General features: G+C 42.5%; 1 pseudogene; it reads right to left on the reverse strand.

Moving 5' to 3' along the window:
- Positions 1–21,063, reverse strand: part of LOC115150115 (thymocyte selection-associated high mobility group box protein TOX-like) — a 163,543-nt pseudogene extending 142,480 nt beyond the window's left edge.
- Between the last annotated feature and the right edge of the window lie 1,867 nt (positions 21,064–22,930).

Raw genomic sequence — 22,930 nt, forward strand, 5'->3', positions numbered from 1 at the left:
ACCTACAGCTCAACTACATACCAACTAACCTACAGCTCAACTACATACCAACTAACCTACAACTCAACTACATACCAACTAACCTACAGCTCAACTACATACCAACTAACCTACAGCTCAACTACATACCAACTAACCTACAGCTCAGCTACATACCAACTAACCTACAGCTCAACTACATACCAACTAACCTACAGCTCAACTACATACCAACTAACCTACAGCTCAACTACATACCAACTAACCTACAGCTCAACTACATACCAACTAACCTACAGCTCAACTACATACCAACTAACCTACAGCTCAACTACATACCAACTAACCTACAGCTCAACTACATACCAACTAACCTACAGCTCAACTACATACCAACTAACCTACAGCTCAACTACATACCAACTAACCTACAGCTCAACTACATACCAACTAACCTACAGCTCAACTACATACCAACTAACCTACAGCTCAACTACATACCAACTAACCTACAGCCCAACTACATACCAACTAACCTACAGCTCAACTACATACCAACTAACCTACAGCTCAACTACATACCAACTAACCTACAGCTCAACTACATACCAACTAACCTACAGCTCAACTACATACCAACTAACCTACAGCCCAACTACATACCAACTAACCTACAGCTCAACTACATACCAACTAACCTACAGCCAACTACATACCAACTAACCTACAGCTCAACTACATACCAACTAACCTACAGCTCAACTACATACCAACTAACCTACAGCTCAACTACATACCAACTAACCTACAGCTCAACTACATACCAACTAACCTACAGCTCAACTACATACCAACTAACCTACAGCTCAACTACATACCAACTAACCTACAGCTCAACTACATACCAACTAACCTACAGCTCAACTACATACCAACTAACCTACAGCTCAACTACATACCAACTAACCTACAGCTCAACTACATACCAACTAACCTACAGCTCAACTACATACCAACTAACCTACAGCTCAACTACATACCAACTAACCTACAGCTCAACTACATACCAACTAACCTACAGCTCAACTACATACCAACTAACCTACAGCTCAACTACATACCAACTAACCTACAGCTTCAACTACATACCAACTAACCTACAGCTCAACTACATACCAACTAACCTACAGCTCAACTACATACCAACTAACCTACAGCTCAACTACATACCAACTAACCTACAGCTCAACTACTACACTACCTAAGCTCAACTACATACCAACTAACCTACAGCTCAACTACATACCAACTAACCTACAACCTATAGACTGTTTTTCAGTCATTTAAATCATTCAGAGACTCCCACAGTTATGCATAACAGTTATGACTACCACAGTTATGCATAACAGTTATGACTCCCACAGTTATGCATAACAGCTGTACAATATGATCGTGTTGCCATCTGATGCACATTCAGAGGTCATAAATCAGCACTGCAGAGCTCTCCCTGTACTATGCCGTGCCTTGATTGTATTACTGTTGATGATATCTGGAAATGTGCATGTACACCCTGGTCCATCTACTGTTGCTAGCCCCAATTCACAGATTTCTGCTCTCGTAAAAGCCTGGGTTTTCTGCACGTTAACACTAGAAGCTTATTACCTAAAATGGATCAATTGAAAGTGTGGGTTCACATCTCCAATCCAGATGTGTTGTGATTACTGAGACGTGGTTAAGGAAGAGTGTTTTGAATACTGATGTTAACCTTTCTGGTTATAACCTTTTTCGGCAAGACAGATCTTCCAAAGGTGGGGGAGTGACAATCTTTACCAAGGATCACCTTCAGTGCCCGGTTGTCTCCAACAAGTCTGTCCCCAAACAATTAGATTTGCTGGTTTTAAGCATTAAACATTCAAATAGCTCTTTGTTGACTGTTGCTGGGTGCTATCGTCCTCCATCATCACCGGCCTTTACCCTACCTGCCCTAAGCTCTCTCCTGGCCCCTTACACCAAGTCTGCTTGTTGACCTAAACTGGGATATGCTTAAACCACCTGACCAAGACCTAAAGCAATGGGACTTCCTAAATCTTTCTCAGATCATTACCAATCCCACAAGGTATGACTCCAAACACCCAGAAAAGGCTACTCTCCTCGATGTTATCCTTACAAATAATCCTGATAGGTATCAGAATTCTGTAATGACCTTAGTGATCACTGTTTTACAGCCTGTGTTTGTAATTGCTGCTCAGTGAAACGACCTGTCCTGATTTGTCATAGACGCTTGCTAAAAAACTTTAACGAGCAAGCCTTCCTTTCAGAACTGGGCTCTGTAAAATGGTATAGAATCAGCTTGATTCTCTCTGTCGAAGACGCTTGGACCTTCTTTTTTTATATATGAGTGTTGTTAACAAACACGCCCCTTAAAGAAAATGCGAATTAAAAACAGATTCAGCCCCTGGTTCGACCGTGATTTTGCAGAGTTACTCCACCTCAAGAATTGCATTTGGCGAAAGGCCCGGCACACGCATATTCAGGCTGACTGGCTATCGTTCAGGCAAATGAGAAATAAGTGCAATCAGGCTATCCGGAAGGCCAAAGTTATTTACTTTAAGGAGCAGTTCTCTCTCTGTGGGTCTGGAAAGAAGTTCTGGAAAACATTTAAAGACCTGGAGAATGAACCCTCCTCCTCACAGCTGCCCATGTCTCTTAATGTTGATGATGTGGTTGTTACTGACAATAAGCACATGGTTGAGCTCGTTAATCACCACTTCATTAAGTTAGAATTCCCATTTGACTCAGCCATGCCTCCTTGTCCATCCAACATTTCCTCATCTCCCATCCCTTCTAATGCAACTATCCCCGATGCTTTTCCCTCTGTTTCCCCTGCCCCACTACAAAGTTTCCCTCTGCAGGCAGTCACTGAGTCCGAGGTGCTAAAGGAGCTCCTTAAACTTGACCCCAAAAAAACATCTTGGTCAGATAGTTTAGACCCTTTCTTCTTTAAGGTTGCTGCCCCTATAATCGCCAAGCCTATCTCCAACCTTTTTAACCTGTTCTTTCTTGGGAGGTTCACCATTGCTTGGAAGGCATCCACAGTTCGTCCTTTATTTAAAGGGGGAGATCAAGCTGATCCTAACTGTTATAGGCCTATTTCTATTTTGCCCTGTTTATCAAAAGTGTTGGAAAAACTTGTCAATAATCAACTGACTGGCTTTCTTGATGTCTATAGTATTCTCTTGGGTATACAATCTGGTTTCCGCTCAGGTTATGGATGTGTCACTGCAACCTTAAAGGTCCTCACCATTGTCCTTGATTCTAAGCAATATTGTGCTGCTATTTTTATTGACTTGGCCAAAGCTTTTGATACGGTAGACCACTCCATTCTTGTGGGCAGGCAAAGGAGTATTGGTGTCTCTGAGGGGTCTTTGGGCTGGTTTGCTAACTACCTCTCTCAAAGAGTGCAGTATATAAAGTCAGAAAATCTGGTGTCTCAGCCACTGCCTGTCACCAAGGGAGTACCCCAAGGCTCGATCCTAGGCCCCACACTCTTCTCAATTTACATCAACAACATAGCTCAAGCAGTAGAAAGCTCTCTCATCCATTTATATGCAGATGATACAGTCTTATACTCATCTGTCCCCCCCCCGAATTTTGTGTTAAATGCTGTACAACAAAGCTGTCTTAGTGTCCAACAAGCTTTCTCTACCCTTAACCTTGATCTGAACACCTCCAAAACAAAGGTCATGTGGTTTGGTAAGAAGAATGCCCCTCTCCCCACAGGTGTGCTTACTACCTCTCAGGGTTTAGAGCTTGAGGTAGTCACCTCATACAAGTACTTGGGAGTGTGGCTAGATGGTACACTGTCCTTCTCTCAGCACATATCAAAACTTCAGGCTGAAGTTAAATCTAGACTTGGTTTCCTCTATCGTAATCGCTCCTCTTTCACCCCAGCTGCCAAACTAACCATGATTAAGATGACCATCCTACCCATGCTAGATTACGGAGACATAATTTATAGATCAGCAGGTAAGGGTGCTCTTGAGCAGCTAGATGTTCTTTACCATTCGGCCATCAGATTTGCCACCAATGCTCCTTATAGGACACATCACTGCACTCTATACTCCTCTGTAAACCGGTCCTCTCTGTATACCCATCACAAGACCCACTGGTTGATGCTTATTTATAAAACCCTCTTAGGCCTCACTCCCCCCCTATCGGAGATATCTACTGCAGCCCTCATCCTCCACATAAAACACCCGTTCTGCCAGTCACATTCTATTAAAGGTCCCCAAAGCACACACATCCCTGGGTCGCTCCTCTTTTCAGTTCGCTGCAGCTAGCGACTGGAACGAGCTGCAACAAACACTCAAACTGGACAATTTTATCTCAATCTCTTCATTGAAAGACTCAATCCTGGACACTATTACTGACAGTTGTGCCTGCTTTGCGTGATGTATTGTTGTCTCTAACTTCTTAGAGAAGTTTGTACCATGTTTTATGCTGCTACCATATTGTTTTGCTACCGTGTTGTTGTTATGTTATGTTGCTGCCATGCTGTGTTGTCATGTGTTGCTGCCTTGCTATGTTGTTGTCTTAGGTCTCCTTTTATGTAGTGTTGTGCTGTCTCTATTGTTGTGATGTGTGTTTTGTCCTATATTCATATTGTATTTATTTAACATTTTTTTATCCCAGGCCCCCGTCCCCGCTGGAGGCCTTTTGCCTTTTGGTAGGCCATCATTGTAAATAAGAATTTGTTCTTAACTGACATGCAGAGTTAAATAAAGGTTAAATTAAAACAAATTATAAATAAAAAATTCAAGTGCATGGCAGAGTCCAATAGACCTATTTTAGCCAATTTGTAACTTCATCAGAATATTCTGATTAGCTTCCTTAGAACTCAATTAAAATATTATTAAAGTGTTGCTCCTATGAACAGACATTTCTTGCCAAAACCCGCCTGAATAAAAGTCTGGTGTCAATGAAAGCTTTTTAAAAATCTGACCAAAGGTTACTGCTATTTATTCTGGGTATAGTTTGTACAGCAGGGGCCACATCCAAAAAAGCTAACATTTCAAATGATTCTCATCTGAGTCCTCTGGTTCTACTGCAGAAGATAGCAGGCAGGGGGAAACAACAGCTTAAGAAGCCAGGAGGTAAAGTTTTATTATAGCCAAGCAGTGAAAGGAATTACTGTATTCACTCACATCACTCACACTGACCCCTTGACGGGTAGAAAACAACCTAAATTCACTATTCAAAACATTCCTCTCAGTACTTCATCTGCCAGTGCCTTTTCCATCATTGCTGAGCCATAAAGTGGGACAAGACTTTGGATTGATCTGATCTCCCTGAAGAAACATCAAAGGAATGTTTAAATGAGCATACTGGCTGGCAAAGCGTTAATAGTCCCTCCAACTATTTTTAACTGCTCACAGTCCCTCCATTCCACAAATAGGCAATTATGGCATTGCAGGCATGTATCATCCGACGGTTATGTGCTCCTCAGCATTGGGTCCTGAGGCAATTTAAGTATCCGGCATAATATCAGTCACCCTCTAGCTGTTTTCACACTCTTATTTGAATGGGGTGTAGTTATTTCCTGCAAGCAACGTGTTGCAAAGAAAAGAAGACAGCAAATCTACTTACAGATAGCAAGAAGAGTCATTATTACTAACGATCTACAGTACCAGCCAAAGGTTGGGACACTCCTACTCATTCCAGGGTTTTTCTTTATTTTTACTTTTTTTCTACAAAGCTGTCCTCAAGGCAAAGGGTGGCTACTTTGAAGAATCTCAAATAAAAAAATATGTTTTGATTGGTTTAACACTTTTTTGGTTACTACATGATTCCATGTGTGTTGTTTCATAGTTTTGATGTCTTCACTATTATTCTACAATGTAGAAAATACTAAAAACAAAGAAAAACTCTTGAATGAGTAGGTGTGTCCAAACCTTTCACTGGTACTGTATATGATACAATAAAGCTGCTTTTAAATAAACACAATTACAAACTCTGTCAGTGTTCTCAGAGCGGTGTGCCCATACCATCATTGTAAAATAAGAATTTGTTCTTAACTGACTTTCCTAGTTAAATAAAAAATTACAAAATAAATACAATCTGTCAGCGTTCTCAGAGAGGTGTGCCCATACAATCTGTCAGTATTCTCGGAGAGGTGTGCCCATACAATCTGTCAGTGTTCTCGGAGAGGTGTGCCCATACAATCTGTCAGTGTTCTCGGAGAGGTGTGCCCATACAATCTGTCAGCGTTCTCAGAGAGGTGTGCCCATACAATCTGTCAGCGTTCTCAGAGAGGTGTGCCCATACAATCTGCCAGTGTTCTCGGAGAGGTGTGCCCATACAATCTGTCAGTGTTCTCGGAGAGGTGTTCCCATACAATCTGTCAGTGTTCTCGGAGAGGTGTTCCCATACAATCTGTCAGTGTTCTCGGAGAGGTGTGCCCATACAATCTGTCAGCGTTCTCAGAGAGGTGTGCCCATACAATCTGTCAGTGTTCTCGGAGAGGTGTGCCCATACAATCTGTCAGTGTTCTCGGAGAGGTGTGCCCATACAATCTGTCAGTGTTCTCAGAGAGGTGTTCCCATACAATCTGTCAGTGTTCTCGGAGAGGTGTGCCCATACAATCTGTCAGTGTTCTCAGAGAGCAGAGCCAAATGCCAACGCCTTTGTGTCAGGGATGAAGTGAAACCAGCAACCAGAGAGCCATGCCTTGTTTGCATTGCGGACATGCTCCCTCTCGGGCGACACCGACACATCTCATTCCTACCAATAAGAGGAGGAGATAAAAAGAAGCGGTAATATCAACTCAATATCAATGTGGAGTTTTTGGGACAAAATAATGAAGACAAGATGGTAAAGTTTAAACAAACCAAAATATGCAAATTACGCTTTAACTGAGCCTGCCTGAAGGAACAGTAATACTCTGAGTAATATATAGGCAGGAAAACCATACACTTGGCAAACACTAGGCATGGAGACGTGGCAGAGGACCAAACCGACGTGGCCCCTGGCTTATTTGGCAATCTTAAGTCACAGAATGGGAAACACAGAGAGCAGAAGCTTACTGTGAGACTGGAGCCTCAACACAGTGATATTAGCAATACAACTCCTTTTTTCTTGTTGAAGAAAAATGTTTTGGGTAAGCTTGAGATTACAAAACAGGTAGCCTACCGGTTAGAGCATTGGGCTAGTATCTGAAAGGTTCCTGGTTCGAAACCCTGCGCTGTCTAGATGTGTCCTTGAGCAAGACACTTGACCCTAATTTTTCCTGTAAGTCGCTCTGAATAAGAAAATGACAATCAATTTACAGAGTCAAAAACATGAGAAATGAATCTTCATGGAAATGTACTGTACAATTGATTGTGCCTTCTACAGAATTATCCTTCATCAGAAAAGCTTAACTTGAAATAGGGGGATTCTGAAAGGGTCTGTGTGTGTACTCAACCAGGCCCAAAGGCACTTAGTAAGGCCAGCCATCTCCACTGTGTGTTTGCACAGGAAGCTAAGACAACTGCTTTCCTCGCCGACCCACTTTTAATAAACCCGACAGCTGCATTTTTCCATTCAGCCGACAGTTTGTTTATCGCTTTTCTACACATTTATTCTATGGAATATAGGATCTCTAGAATCTCTCTGACTTTCCTGTGAAATGTTAAAGGACACAAACAGCTGCCTCCTCTCACAAAGAGACATATACAGTAACACAACGAAAATGTTTGGGGAGAAATCTGGTCAGTATCAGCTGTTGCTTATAGCCTAACTGCTAATACACTCCCAGCCCAGAGGGAGATGGCGCTTGGTCTTGTAATACATACATGCATACATACAGTACCAGTCAAAAGTTTGGACACGCCTACTCATTCAAGGGTTTTTCTTAATTTTGACTATTTTCTATATTGTAGAATAATAGTGAAGACATCAAAACTATGAAATGACACATATGGAATCATATAGTAACCAAAAAGGTGTTAAACAAATCAAAATACTGGTAGCCACCCTTTGCCATGATGACAGCTTTGCACACTCTTGGCATTCTCTCAACCAGCTTCATGAGGTAGTTACCTGGAATGCATTTAAATTAAGAAGTGTGCCTTGTTAAAAGTTAATTTGTGGATTTTCTTTCCTTCTTAATGCATTTGAGCCAATCAGTTGTGTTGTGACAAGGTAGGATTGGTATACAGAAGATTACCCTATTTGGTAAAAGACCAAGTCCATATTATAGCAATAACAGCTCAAATAAGCAAAGAGAAATGGCAGTCCATCATTACTTTAAGACATGAAGGTCAGTCAATATGGAAAATGTCAAGAACTTTGAAAGTTTCTTCAAGTGCAGTTGCAAAAACCATCAAGCATTATGATGAAACTGGCTCTCATGAGGACCGCAACAGGAAAGGAAGACCCAGAGTTACTAGCCTCAGAAATTGCAGCCCAAATAAATGCTTCACAGAGTTCAAGTAACAGACACATATCAACATCAAATGTTCAGAGGAGACTGCATGAATCAGGCCTTCATGGTTGAATTGTTGCAAAGAAACCACTACTAAAGGACAACAATAAGATGAAGAGACTTGCTTGGGCAAAGAAACACAAGCAATGGACATTAGACCGGTGGAAATCTGTCCTTTGGCTGATGAGTCCAAATTTGAGATTTTTGGTTCCAACCGCCATGTCTTTGTCAGACGCAGAGTAGATGAACGGATTATCTCTGCATGTGTGGTTCCCACCGTGAAGCATAGAGGAGGAGGTGTGATGGTGTGGGGGTGCTTTGCTGGTGACACTGTTAGTGATTTATTTAGAATTCAAGGCACACTTAACGAGCATGGCTACCATAGCATTCTGCAGCGATACGCCATCCCATCTGGTTTGCGCTTAGTGGGACTATCATTTGTTTTTCAACAGGACAATGACCCAAAACACACCTCCAGGCTGTATAAGGGCTATTTGACCAAGAAGGAGAGTGCTGGAGTGGTGCATAAGATGACCTGGCCACCACAATCCCCAATCTCAATCCAATTGAGATGGTTTGGGATGAGGTGGAACGCAAAGTGAAGGAAAAGCAGCCAACAAGTGCTCAGCATATGTGGGAACTCCTTCAATACTATTGGAAAAGCATTCCAGGTGAAGCTGGTTGAGAGAATGCCCAAGAGTGTGCAAAGCTGTCATCAAGGCAAAGGGTGGCTAAAATCTAAAATATATTTTGATTTGTTTATCACTTTTTGTTATTTCATCGTTTTGCTGTCTTCATTATTATTCTTCAATGTAGAAAATAGTAAAAATAAAGAAAACCCTTGAATGAGTAGGTGTGTACAAACTTTTGACTGGTACTGCACATACATTATTTTTTTTATTTTTTTACATGTATAGGGCTTTTCAAATAATCTCAAAGCGCATAAAATGTAAAACAACAAACAAACAAAAAAATGTATGATGGAGATTGAAAGTCTCAGTCAGCTTGTGATGAAGATGGAGAGGCAAGGGAGGTTCAGTGGAGATTCAGTGGAGGTTCAGTGGAGAGGCAGGGGAGGTTCAGTGGAGAGGCAGGGGAGGTTCAGTGGAGAGGCAGGGGAGGTTCAGTGGATGTTCAGTGGAAGTCCAGTGGAGGTTCAGTGGAAGTCCAGTGGAGGTTCAGTGGAGGTTCCATGGAGTTTCAGTGGAGGCTCATGGGGGGTTAAGGGGAGGTTCAGTGGAGGTTCAGTGGAGATTCAGTGGAGAGGCAGGGGTGGTTCCGTGGAGAGGCAGGGGAGGCAGGGGAGGTCCAGTGGAGGTTCCGTGGAGGTTCAGTGAAGGTTCAGTGGAGATCCAGTGGAGATCCAGCGGAGGTTCAGCAGAGATTCAGCGGAGGTTCAGCGGAGGTTCAGCGGAGATTCAGTGGAGGTTCAGTGGAGGTTCAGTGGAGGTCCAGTGGAGGTTCAATGGAAGTTCAGTGGAGGTTCAGTGGAGATCCTGTGAAGATTCAGTGGAGATTCAGTGGAGGTTCAGTGGAGATTCAGTGGAGGTTCAGTGGAGGTTCAGTGGAGATCCAGTGGAGGTTCAGTGGAGGTTCAGTGGAGGTTCAGTGGAGGTCCATTGGAGGTTCAGTGGAGGTCCAGTGGAGGTTCTATTCCCTATTTAGTGCACTACTTTTGACCAGAGCCCTATTGAGCCCCTGGTCAAAAGTAGTGCATGGTGTTTGCAACGCCAGGGTTGTGGGTTCGATTTCCACTGGGGACCAGTACGGAAGAAAAAAAAATGTATGAATTGTATGCATTCACTACTGTAAGTCGCTCTGGATAAGAGCGTCTGCTAAATGACTAAAATGTAAATGTAAAATGTAGTGCACTATATAGGAAATAGGGTTCCATTTGGAATGCAATATTTGTCAGTGGCCTCTCTTTTCATCAGACTGAACTAATAACTACTTGGTCCTGATAATCCCCAGAAGATACAGTATCAGCCGTGTCCAGACCGTGTCAAACTTTTACCACTCTGACCCATCAAGTCTCCATGAAATGTCCTGCTTTTCTTCTTTCCTCTCTTTCGATGTTTCATTTCCTGCCTGTAGCAAGCAATCACCAACCACCAACCATTTAATTCGGGGGGCCTTCAAGAAAATGCAGCTATGAGACTAGACCAGCCACTGTGTTCTTCCTTTCCTGGAACGTGATGCGAAAACAGAAATAGGTCGGAATGCGGAGGTGGATGCTGAGTGGTGTGTGTCAGAATGTGTTGACAAGCACTGTCTGGAACGCATGATTTACTGATATGTTTCTGTGATAATCGGGCTGTGTCTTGAATAGAGTGTTGATTGCATACTAGGACAGGCGCGAAAGCAGAGGCAGTGTCAGTGAACTAGGTCAACACTTCACATACACAGTTGATGCATTCAATGGTTATATTACTATGGTCAATGGGTGGATTGTTGTTGAAAAACCAACTGAGCAATGAAAAGGTATTTCAGATATCATCATATTTATGATGCAGATTGCATGGACGTTGCATCTCCCCGACCAAGAGTCAAAAGTGAAAGCCGCAAGCATGTGGATGATATTGAACGTCACTGACCACAATGTATCATCTTGTTGCTTTGGAGCAACAAATATATTTCCAGATTTCCTAAATCATATCATATTACACAGGGTACCAGTACCGAGTCCGTGTGCAGGGGTACGAGGTAATTGAGGTAGATATGTACATATCGGTAGGGATAAAGTGACTAGACAACGGGATACATAATAAACAATAACAGCAGCGTATGTAATGAGTCAAAAGAGTTAGTGCAAAAAGGGTAAATTCAGATATTATGAGTAGCTATTGATGAACTATTTAACTAACTGTTTAGGAGTCTTATAGCTTGGGGGTATTAGCTGTTCAGGGTCCTGTTGATTCCATACTTAGTGCATCGGTACCGCTTTCTGTGCGCTAGGAGAGAGAACAGTCTATGACTTGGGTGGCTGGAGTGTTTGAAAATGTTAGGGCCTTCCTCTGACATTGCCTAGTATAGAGGTCCTGGATGGCAGGGAGTGATGCACTAGCCTCTGTAGTGCCTTGAGGTCGGATGACAAACAGTTGCCAGACGTAGCGGTGATGCAGCCAGTCAAGATGCTCTCAGTGGTGGAGCTGTAGAACTGAGGGCTCATGCTGAATCTTTTCAGCCTCCTGAGGGGGAAGAGATGTTGTTGTGCCCTCTTCACGACTGTGTTGGTGTGTTTGTAAGTCGCTCTGGATAAGAGCGTCTGCTAAATGACTAAAATGTAAAAAATGTAAATGTTTGCACCATGATAGTTCCTTAGTGATGTGGACACAGAGGAACTTGAAGGTCTCGACCAGTTCCAAAACAGCCCTGTAGATGTGGATGGGGGCGTGCTCGGCCCTCTGTTTCCTGTAGTCCACCATCAGCTCCTTCGTAGATACGGTCATTTTCAGTGCTGTTCGATAGGATTTCCATATTTTTTGCCTTTAAAACTGAAAGAACTTTCAAACCTTGTTAGAGAAAGGTTTTTGTTTTTCGAAAGGTACGTAGGTATGCTAAAAACAAAGGGCTGAACCTGTGAATATCTCTTGCTATGAAATGCTGTCAGGGCTTTTCCTCCTCTATGCAGCGAGGAAACGGTTAAGTCGCACCAAGCAGATTCTCTCTCTCTTTCTCGCTCACTCACTTTCTCTCTCTCCTTCTTTTAGTCAGATCCATCAATCAGCATTTCATGCAGTTTGGGTTTGAACCACACCAAGCGCACTAAAACAATAAACGTTTGTCTTTCAAGTCACTATCTGGGCTGGAACACATCTGGTGGCAAGGCTCATTTTGGTTTCCACATCGCTGAGTGACATTAAAGACACGGTGGCTGAAAAATAAAGGGCCCCCTCCCCACACACCCCTCAAAACCCCTTACCCTCCTCACCCCCCGAAACAATCAAGAAACTGAATATAAAGTGGCTTAAGAGAGGGGAGAGAGAGAGGGGAGAGAGAGAGGGGAGAGAGAGAGGGGAGAGAGAGAGGGGAGAGAGAGAGGGGAGAGAGAGGGGAGAGAGAGAGGGGAGAGAGAGAGGGGAGAGAGAGAGGGAGAGAGAGAGAGAGAGAGATAGAGGTATCGTTTTAAGCACTCTGACAAACCACGCTGCTCTAGGGGGGAAGGGGAAGAGGGGAGGAAGCAAGCCCCCCCCCCACACTTCCAGAACCGGAGGTGGGCGATACATTGTGTGCTTGAACAGCACTGACAATAATGAGAGTTAATATGACTTTGTGAGGGGTAAGCATACAGCGGGTCCAGCACAAATCACCATGTAGACCTTTCATTTCTTCTATTGTTACAGAATGTGACTATGACTCACTTACTGTGATGATTATGCATGCAAATTATTTCAATGATCTATGTAAATTGATCTTAATGCATTACATTTTCAATTGTAATTCATCCTACTTAATGAATAAAGAAACATCATGTTGATAAAAAGGGGCTGAAGCTATTGATATAACGATAGTATTACAATTACAATATACACTGGTATGCTTCACACTAGTACCGAAAGCAAACAGATATTCATCTCATTTGGATGCAGGTGATAAACTAAACTATTTCATCTATTTTTAGACAACTTTTACATTAAACTTCATAAACTGTCAACCCTTCTTTTAGCGATGCCATGAGACTCATGTGTAAGGGCTCGAGCATGGAGAGCTGTGGGATTGTGTCTGTGAGGCTCTTTCTTCTGCAGGTTAAACTGGAGTCCAGGCTCAATCCCTGAGGACCCGGGTTCTTATTTACTGCAGGTATTACTGGATCCGTCTCCTATTATATATAGAGCCAACAGCCTTTCACAGTAAATGGCCTAGTCACAGTTACAGCCACTGTCTGTGACTCTAGTAATATGCCAGGTAGGTCTATAAAGGCAGGAAATCAGGTCACCACAGGCACGGCATCAAAATAAAGTCAGGTTTGTTCATTTTGGAGTCTTATTTTTTGCCTGTTCAAATGATGTGAAAAATATGAGGATCCCGTTGACCTAACCATCTCTCCACCGTAAACTTATACTTTTCTATCGTCGGGAAAATACTTTTAACTCGTTTAAAATGCATTAAATATTTTTTTAGGAAACTGCTTTGATCGCAGTTCTCCGTTGCCTCTCCTTGCTATTTGTTCTTGTGTTTTTAATAAATAAGTCATACCACGACGATGAGGGGAGGCTGGTTAGAAATCATTTTCTAATGTAATGGTGTAGTCGCTGTGTGGAAGGCAATTTCAGCTCAACTTCCCCTAGAGAATGGCTCCGTACTTATCATTAACTCAGAGATGTAATCAGCTCCAGGCTACCTGATTTTTCCTCATGACCTTTTGACATTGCCGCTGCCGGCGACGTAAATAAAGAGAGGCTCGGTCACATGGAGGAATGCTTGATTAATACCAGGAAGTGGTACTGCCAACCACGCAACTTGTACAGAACATGTATGTACTGTACATCCAGCGAAGTACCTGCAAATTAAACTTTTTACAGTGAATATCTAATTTTGTATTTTTGAGGTGGTTTAGGTTGATTGTGATGTACAGTGCCCTGTTGATGTAATACCGTACCAGTAGAGCTGCAGTGTTTTTGTGTGTGCACTGCTTCCTGCCATTCCTTCCGTTACAGCAGCATTCCCCAACTGGCAGGTGATTTTATTATAAGACTGTAAAAGTACCTGCAAATCAGCTCCAATTATTTTAATTTTGGAAATCTGTTCTAAAGTAATCCCATGCATAATAGAGAGATATATATGACTCTATACAAATGTAAGCCAGGTTCAATGGATTATGTTTTAGTAAAATATAGAATATTTTTGTGCTACTTGCGGTCAATTTGCAGTCTACAAATTATTTGTAATTATGTTCCGGCCTTCTGACCATCCGTCAACAAAGAAATCCCTTCTTTACAGTATACATGGGTTAATGCTTTTCCAGGGTGCTGCCTCGGATTCACCAGTCAGCAAAATGTATTAAGGTGAATGTGTTAAGGTCATGTTACGAGAGAGAAGGGCAAAAAATAACACATTCTGTGAGATTAAACATGAGAAAGGCCACCCCCACCATGGTCATACTTTGGACTATTCCATCAATCTTTTAATATGGGTGAAATTGGAACGTCCCAAACTAAAATAGGGTGATGTATAGTTTTGTAACTAGCCAATTTGTAAGAAGTGTTTGATCGATACTCAAACAGCAGTGAGTACCTTGGTAAAACGGAAGGCAGCCTTAATCAGGGCAGTTCTGATTGTGTGGATTTAAGAGTGTACATGCAGGTATAGCGTATGGCGGAAACAGTGGAAAATTGTACACCTGAGGCTTACTCCCATTAAATCATATTCACTATAGATGGGACGGCAGGTAGCCTAGTGGTTAGAGTGTTGGGCCAGTAACCGAAAGGTTGCTGGATTGAAACCCCAAGCTGACAAAGTAAAAATCTGTTGTTCTGCCTCTGAACAAGGCAGTTAACGCAATGTTCCCTGGTAGGCTGTCATTGAAAATAAGAATTTGTTCTTGACTGATTTGCCTGGTTAAATAAAAAAATGTGATCTTGCCTTGAGACATAACACCAATTAAACATGCATAAATGTAGCTTTAGACTAACAGAGATATGTACTTTTTCTAAACATTGTACTGTATACTTACGCAGTGCAAATATGTATAGTACACCATACCTTTCACTATATATTTCCAACCAATCTAATAATTAAAATTACATGCATAAGTCATATCGAATTTGACAAAAAGTCTCTCAACCAAACATGAAGAAGTAGTGGCCATTTAGTGCCGGTATGCGCCTAGTGTAGGGAGCTATACTGAACCAACAATACACCCACTCTCATTGAGAGAGAGAGAGAGAGAGAGAGAGAGAGAGAGAGAGAGAGAGAGAGAGAGAGAGAGAGAGAGAGAATCTGTGGCTAAAAGTCAGGATGACTCATGGCCAATTGCAGACAATATGTGCATTCCAAATGGCACCCTACTCCCTATATAGTGCACTACTTTAGACCAGAGCCCTATAGAACCCTACTCCCTATATAGTGCACTACTTTAGACCAGAGCCCTATAGAACCCTATTCCCTACATAGTGCCCTACTTTAGACCAGATCACTATAGAACCCTATTTCCTATATATAGTGCACTACTTTAGACCAGGTCCCTATAGAACCATATTCCCAATATAGTGCACTACTTTAGACCAGAGCCTTATGGGGGACCCTATGGACCCCAGTCAAAATTACTGCACTATATAGAGAATATTATGCCATTTGAGACGCAGAAAATGCAGGACAATGCCACTTGGAGAGAGTTGAAAAGGCATGGGCCCAGACAGCTAATATCAGAATGAATAGAAGTAATGATGTTCAGTCTTTTTGACTGGTCACTGCTGTGATGTAGATGTGCTACCCCCCCATCCCCCCTTTTGACATGTGCACATTACTACTGTTCATAATGTATTGTGTGATGTCAGAATGATGCTTGGGTTGTTCTACATTGGGTTAATGATAGAGTATAAGGAGTTACTAGATATGGTCTTTAAACGTAGGTCTACTTAATACATTCAATGTTCCACTATAAACATACAGTACATGCATACATGTATGTGTTGTTTAGAAATGGCATCATTAAATGCGCCTCTAACTGAAGTATGCAGCATGTCAGGGTGATTTCCCGGACAAAGGTTAAGAATAATCCTGGACTAAAAAGCATTTTCAATGGAGATTCCCCATTGAGCTTGCTTTTTTAAGTCCAGTTTAGTCCAGTTCAAATCCAGGCTGAATCACATCCGGCTGTGATTGGGAGTGCCATAGGACGGTGCACAATTGACCCAGCGTCGTCTTGGTTTGGCCGGGGTAGGCCGTCATTGTAAATAAGAATTCGTTTTTATTAACTGACTTGCCTAGTTAAATAAAATATTTTTACTTGATCTGTGTCCGGGAACCTGCCCCATGATGTACTTGTGGAGGAGAAGATGTGCCCTCTTCAGCAAGATGTTCATACATTACACTAACTCTATCCATGAGAGCCCTTGATATGGCTTGGCAATCCAGATCCATGAAATGCACTGATCACAAACCCAAACATCCAGTCTAGCCCGATTTAGCTAACACATTTTACCAGGGGCGCAACTCCTGATTTAGAAGTGGTGGGGGGGACATATCATTATTATCATATTTTTTTTTATCCAGTTGGGAAAAACACTCCAAACAGCCTACCCGACTGCACAGAGGGGTCCGCATGGTCCTAAAGCACACCGTTGCTTCATTTTGTATCACATTCCAATGATAAAACTGCCCCTGTATTTTACACATCCTTTAAGTTCCTGGCATTATTAACCCTATCACGGCTTCTGGTGTGTATGCCATTTTACCAGAGGTCTCGTTTACACTAAACCAGCAGGAAATGCAGTCGTCTCATTTTAGCACTTTAGCACGTTAGCTAGCACAGGAAGTAGCCTACAAGCTGTTTATACTTCATGACCCGGTTTCCATGTAAGCCACTTCTGGTTCAAACAGCAACACTGTACAAGATTGCATCAGTCATAGTTAGGAGGGTCAATTATATACAGCTCCCAAATTTTCAGGGATAGTGTCATAGACAGCACACATCTACAGTTTCATTGGTGATATAAGATTGATGCAAAAGTGAACTGTCATAAAAAAGGCAGCTTACGATTTCATTTGTTTTGGTGCACTGTGATGGTGCACAGATGGTATGTCAATGTGCAGTGTGGACACACTTGAATTTAGTAACAACAAGGCTGTGTCATGCTGTCTATGCAACCAACATCTCCCCTTCACTAGCGGTTCTGGAGGGGGGGGGCAGTGCCCCTGTGACAACAATTTTGGATCCCCTTGTGGCCCCCCTAAATGTGGAGTATGAAATAATTTTTGCTATCGTTCTTTTTTTACATCCATTATTAGACAGTGGCAACGCGGAACACTAAATAACCCACACATTTTCTAGAGGGACGGCTTTAGGCGGAACACAACAGTATCGTACCACATGTATCTGCAAGTTTGCCTGCAATGCAGTGAAGACAATGATATGACAACGATAACGTCTAATGTAACTGGCCCCTCTAACAGTACAACTGGCCCCAGCTTGCCCCCCCCCAGTTGAAATGGTCTAGAACCGCCACTGCTCCTCTTACCCAACTTGGCAACATTAGTGCAAACAAGAGTTCATTGAATCATGATGGTAAATTTGCATTCAAAGCCTGGGGCCCAAGTCATGGGAAAGCAATCCAGATTCGATCTTGAAGTACTTACAAGTGTGTGACAGTGCAAAGTGATTAAAAACATATTTTTCACCCAAGGTTTTAATTTCTAATCTAAGAACAGCTATCATAGACAGATGTATGCTAAGAAAACACATTTCAGTTATATCATCCACTCTCCTGGAGCACGTAGCTTTGTATTTACCGACTAAATGTGTACATAACTTTTACCTTGAGCATAGCATTCACAGGCAGCCAGATTCGATAAAGTGACAACTGGTGCTGGACATAATGGATAATAAAATCCTGATGCCTCTGAACCACCAGGCTTCAATATAAACAACACTTTTTTTCATCTCTCTCTTATCTTGATGTAGTTTATATAAAGAGTTGAGTAATAAGGTGCTTCAATAATATCCAACATGATAGTCCCACATAAGGCTGTCACATCATGGAATTTGGGGGAATTTTGGATGACGGTAATTGGCCAGCCAAATGACCGCGGTCTCCGTAATAACTATTCAATAGAACTCAAATAAAATAAAAAATACATTAACAGTAATTGTGCCAGCCGTAGGTCTACGTATAATGTATAGCCTAAATAAGATCATTGGGCCAAATTAAAGATTGGCAAATAAACTATTTTCGGACTTTATACATGTTCCAGTTTGAGAAGATCAGAGATCTGATAATGCTTTATGTTTGACTGAGGAAATCTCACTAACAGAACGCGTACTAGACGATCTGGGGCAGTATTGTGATTGCCACTGTTTCTACATAGTAGTTCCCACTGGGCACACGCTGGTTGAATCAACGTTGTTTCCACGTCATTACAATGAAAATACTGTACGTTGAACCAACATGGAATAGACATTGAATTGACGTCTGTGCCCAGTGGGTACATACTGTATTTATTCAAAATATGTCGGGCTACTTCTTGTGTCATTGAGCAATCTAATCCCAAAATGAAGGCATTTAGAAACATATAGTCCGTGGTATATTATTACTTGTAGTTATTTCTGTTAGCAATACACTATGCTATATATCGCAGGGCGCAATAGAAATTCCCAGGCGGGCACATTTTAACTGTTTGCAACGTGATCGTATAACAAAGGAGACATTAGTAATGTACCCACGATAAATTCGAATCCAGATTGAAAATTAACATGAGGAGGAATGTTTTAAAATGTTCAAGATGTTAGGAAAAATGTAGGTTATAAGAGCTCGATGAGGTATAGGCTGTAAAAGGCGTGATTGGTTTGCCATGCGTAAATTTTCGTCCATCCATATGTTTCATATTACGATATTAGCCGTGTGGTATGAAAATAACGTCTCATAAATGTTTAGCTTCAATGGTTTTGTGAGTTTTTTTAGCTTCCCTCCACCCAATAACTGTTAAACGAAACTTTGCCGACAGGTGCAGTTTTTATCCCAAGGGCAATAATCTAATCCGGAGAGTTCACATTTCTGCTCCAATCAAACATTATTCATTGTCGTGCATATCATGCATCCATACACATATATGATTAACTGAGATAAAGGATGAATAGATGCAGAAATAATACTAGTATACATTCACATAGTGTGTTAGTAGTACGGTACCATGGCTATAAGTAAAGGCTATCCTACACTAGGGACTGATTGTTCATGTGAATGCTGGGCTCGGTGAAGTGAATGCCCATTGTGATCATTAGGCTTTTCTTATAACGTCTAATATGCGTTGCAGGTGTATTGGAATGAAAAGTCCTGCAATTCTGTAACATCCTTAAAACGTGACCATATGTGTCTGATAAAATACATGTGACACGGCGACTTTTTACGGGGGAACCTAACTGTGAAAAACTAGATTATGTTTAAATGTGTTATTATGCGGAGTGGCTTTGGTTTGAATTATTGTTACTTTTACCAGTGTGGTGAATGCAGTTATTAAACTATTGTGTAGTACGTCATGAAATAAAATAATTCTATATTTAGTGTTCTTCTGCAGGGACCGATTTGGGCGTAATATCGCGATAATTATGAGTATACAGTAGACAGTAAATGCAGAAAACTGTGCGTAATTACGTCCGTATTTGATCGAATACTTTGAGGCTATCTGCACTGGACAGGACATGCATGGTGCTCACCATTACTTCTGCATGGGATCTACAGCACCGCGCCTATAGCATACCTACAATTTACATACACATTGCAGTGAAAGGTTTGTCAAATTGCTCATAATAGCGATACACCTTTTAAGGAGACATCTCCACGTTAAAGAGAGGTTGTCAACTTCCAAAGAGTTACTGCGGAGCTTGAGTCTGAATTCTACAAAATGCAGGAAAGTTTCGATAAATGTACACATCTCAATTATGAAATGCTCTTTGAAAGCTGTAGCCTATGCGATGCATGTCATGTGAATATATTTCAGGTAGAGTCATATTTTACACTATTGTTATCAATATGCATGGATGACAAATGCAGAAGAGCCGCATGCAACACATTTGCGCAACTAAGAAAGGAATGCAACTTTCTTATCTAAATGTAGTCTATAGCCTAAGTAATTAGTAGTTAATAGTAATTACCTTGTTGCAGTGATAATAGTCCAAAGAGGTCAGGCAACTTGAATCAGTTGGTAATGTACATGAGCCCACGCTTGAAGGGGGTGCTGGATAAAATCTCACGTCCATCTCAGGGTCCGCAAGACTGACGGCATAAAAGCAGGTCCAATGCCTGTGACTCTCTCTCTCTCCCTATGTTTCTCTCTCTCTATTGTTGGACCAAACAAAAAGAAAGAGAATGATTGAAAGAAAAAGGGGTTGAGTCTATAAAAACACTATCTCCTCACATCCGCTGGTGTTCTCACTTCAGCACTATCAAGCGATGATGCTCTATGGATAAATAGGCTATCAATTTGTGTTCGCAGAAGGAAAAATACGCGTAAAGTTAACTTTGAGTGAAAAATATAGATGTTTCAGCAACTATACATGAACAAACGTTGACTGTAATTGTTTACAACAACCCAAGGTCAATGTAAAAAGACAGAACTAGATTGGCTATCTTTCCTCCCAAAACGTTCGTCTGTTTCTATTTTCCAGCGGCGCGCTCACTCCATGTCCGCTTTGTCATGTAGGAGTGTTGATCCATGCGTTCACTTGGAGTTATATAGTTCGACTACTCTTTTCCATACTGAATGCCATGCGACCCCTGCCGATAACAGAGGGAATATGGGGAGAAAGAAAACGAGATGAAGGGGGATGGGATGGGAGATATCAAGCTGATTGACAACCACTCCGGTTACACTGTGGTTCAGGAAATCAGAGTTTATGGAGATGATATAGCTATGAAAATACATAGCCAGTCGATTCGGATAGCCTACTCCACGGCCAACTTTGAGCTCAGTATAGGCTAAGTTAGTGTCATGTATATCAAATCAAATCAAATGTTATTGGTCACATACACATGGTTAGCAGATGTTAATGCGAGTGTAATGAAATGCTTGTGCTTCTAGTTCAAACAGTGCAGTAATATCTAACAAGAAATCTATCTAACAAGAAATCTAACAATTCCCCAATAACTACCTAATACACACAAATCCGAGTGCCCTCACCTCCTCCCTGTAAGCTGTCTCATCGTTGTTGGTAATCAAGCCCACTACTGTTGTGTCGTCTGCAAACTTGATGATTGAGTTGGAGGCGTGCATGGCCACGCAGTCGTGGGTGAACAGGGAGTACAGGAGGGGGCTGAGCACGCACCCTTGTAGGCCCCAGTGTTGAGGATCAGCGAAGTGGAGATGTTGTTTCCTACCTTCACCACCTGGGGGGGGATAACAGACTGGGATAGGGAGAGATTGAATATGTCCGTAAACACACCGGCCAGCTGGTCTGTGCATGCTCTGAGGACGTGGTTAGGGATGTCGTCTGGGCCAGCAGCCTTGCGAGGGTTAACACGTTTAAATGTTTTACTCACGTCCACCAGGGAGAAGGAGAGGGGCGCAGTCCTTGTTAGCGGGCCAGGACGGTGGCACTGTATTATCCTCAAAGCGGGCAAAGAAGGTGTTTAGTTTGTCTGGAAGAAAGACGTCGGTGTCCGTGACGTGGCTGGTTTTCTTTTTGTAGTCCGTGATTGCCTGTAGACCCTGCTACATACATCTCATGTCTGAGCCGTTGAATTGCGACTCCACTTTGTCCCTGTACCGACATTTTGCTTGTTTGATTGCCTTGTGGAAGGAATAACTACACTGTTTATATTCAGCCATATTCCCAGACCTCTTTCCATGGTAAATGTGGTGGTTCACGCTTTCAGTTTTGCGCAATGCAGTATTGACCCCAAACTCCTTTTTACTTTTTAGGCTAGTAATTACATATTAATATGGACATGTCACATGTGCAGGTATTTTTGCAACAACAACAAAAACATACAATTAAAAATACAAGTCTTCATGTCTGTCTCTAACATACCCAATGCAATTAATCAATCTATAGTCAATACCTTAATTAGTGCAGTGGAATTAGCTGTTTTAGTGGTGGTCTGGATCTGGGACCAAATCACAGTGTCGGGCTGGAACCAGATCCCAGTGTCGGGCTGGAACCAGATCCCAGTGTCGGGCTGGAACCAGATCCCAGTGTCGGGCTGGAACCAGATCCCAGTGTCGGGCTGGAACCAGATCTCAGTGTCGGGCTGGAACCAGATCCCAGTGTCGGGCTGGAACCAGATCCCAGTGTCAGACTGGAACCAGATCCCAGTATCGGGCTGGAACCAGATCCCAGGGTCGGGCTGGAACCAGATCCCAGTGTTGGGCTGGAACCAGATCCCAGTATCGGGCTGGAACCAGATCCCAGGGTCAGACTGGAACCAGATCCCAGTGTCGGGCTGGAACCAGATCCCAGGGTCAGACTGGAACCAGATCCCAGTGTCGGGCTGGAACCAGATCTCAGTGTCGGGCTGGAACCAGATCCCAGGGTCAGACTGGAACCAGATCCCAGTGTCAGACTGGAACCAGATCCCAGTATCGGGCTGGAACCAGATCCCAGGGTCAGACTGGAACCAGATCGCAGTGTCGGGCTGGAACCAGATCTCAGTGTCGGGCTGGAACCAGATCCCAGGGTCGGGCTGGAACCAGATCCCAGTGTCGGGCTGGAACCAGATCCCAGTGTCGGGCTGGAACCAGATCCCAGTGTCGGGCTGGAACCAGATCCCAGTGTCGGGCTGGAACCAGATCCCAGTGTCAGACTGTAACCAGATCCCAGTGTCAGACTGGAAC

This window comes from Salmo trutta, chromosome 16 (genome assembly GCF_901001165.1).
Source record: "Salmo trutta chromosome 16, fSalTru1.1, whole genome shotgun sequence".
In the NCBI taxonomy this organism is placed as follows: Eukaryota; Metazoa; Chordata; class Actinopteri; order Salmoniformes; family Salmonidae; genus Salmo; species Salmo trutta.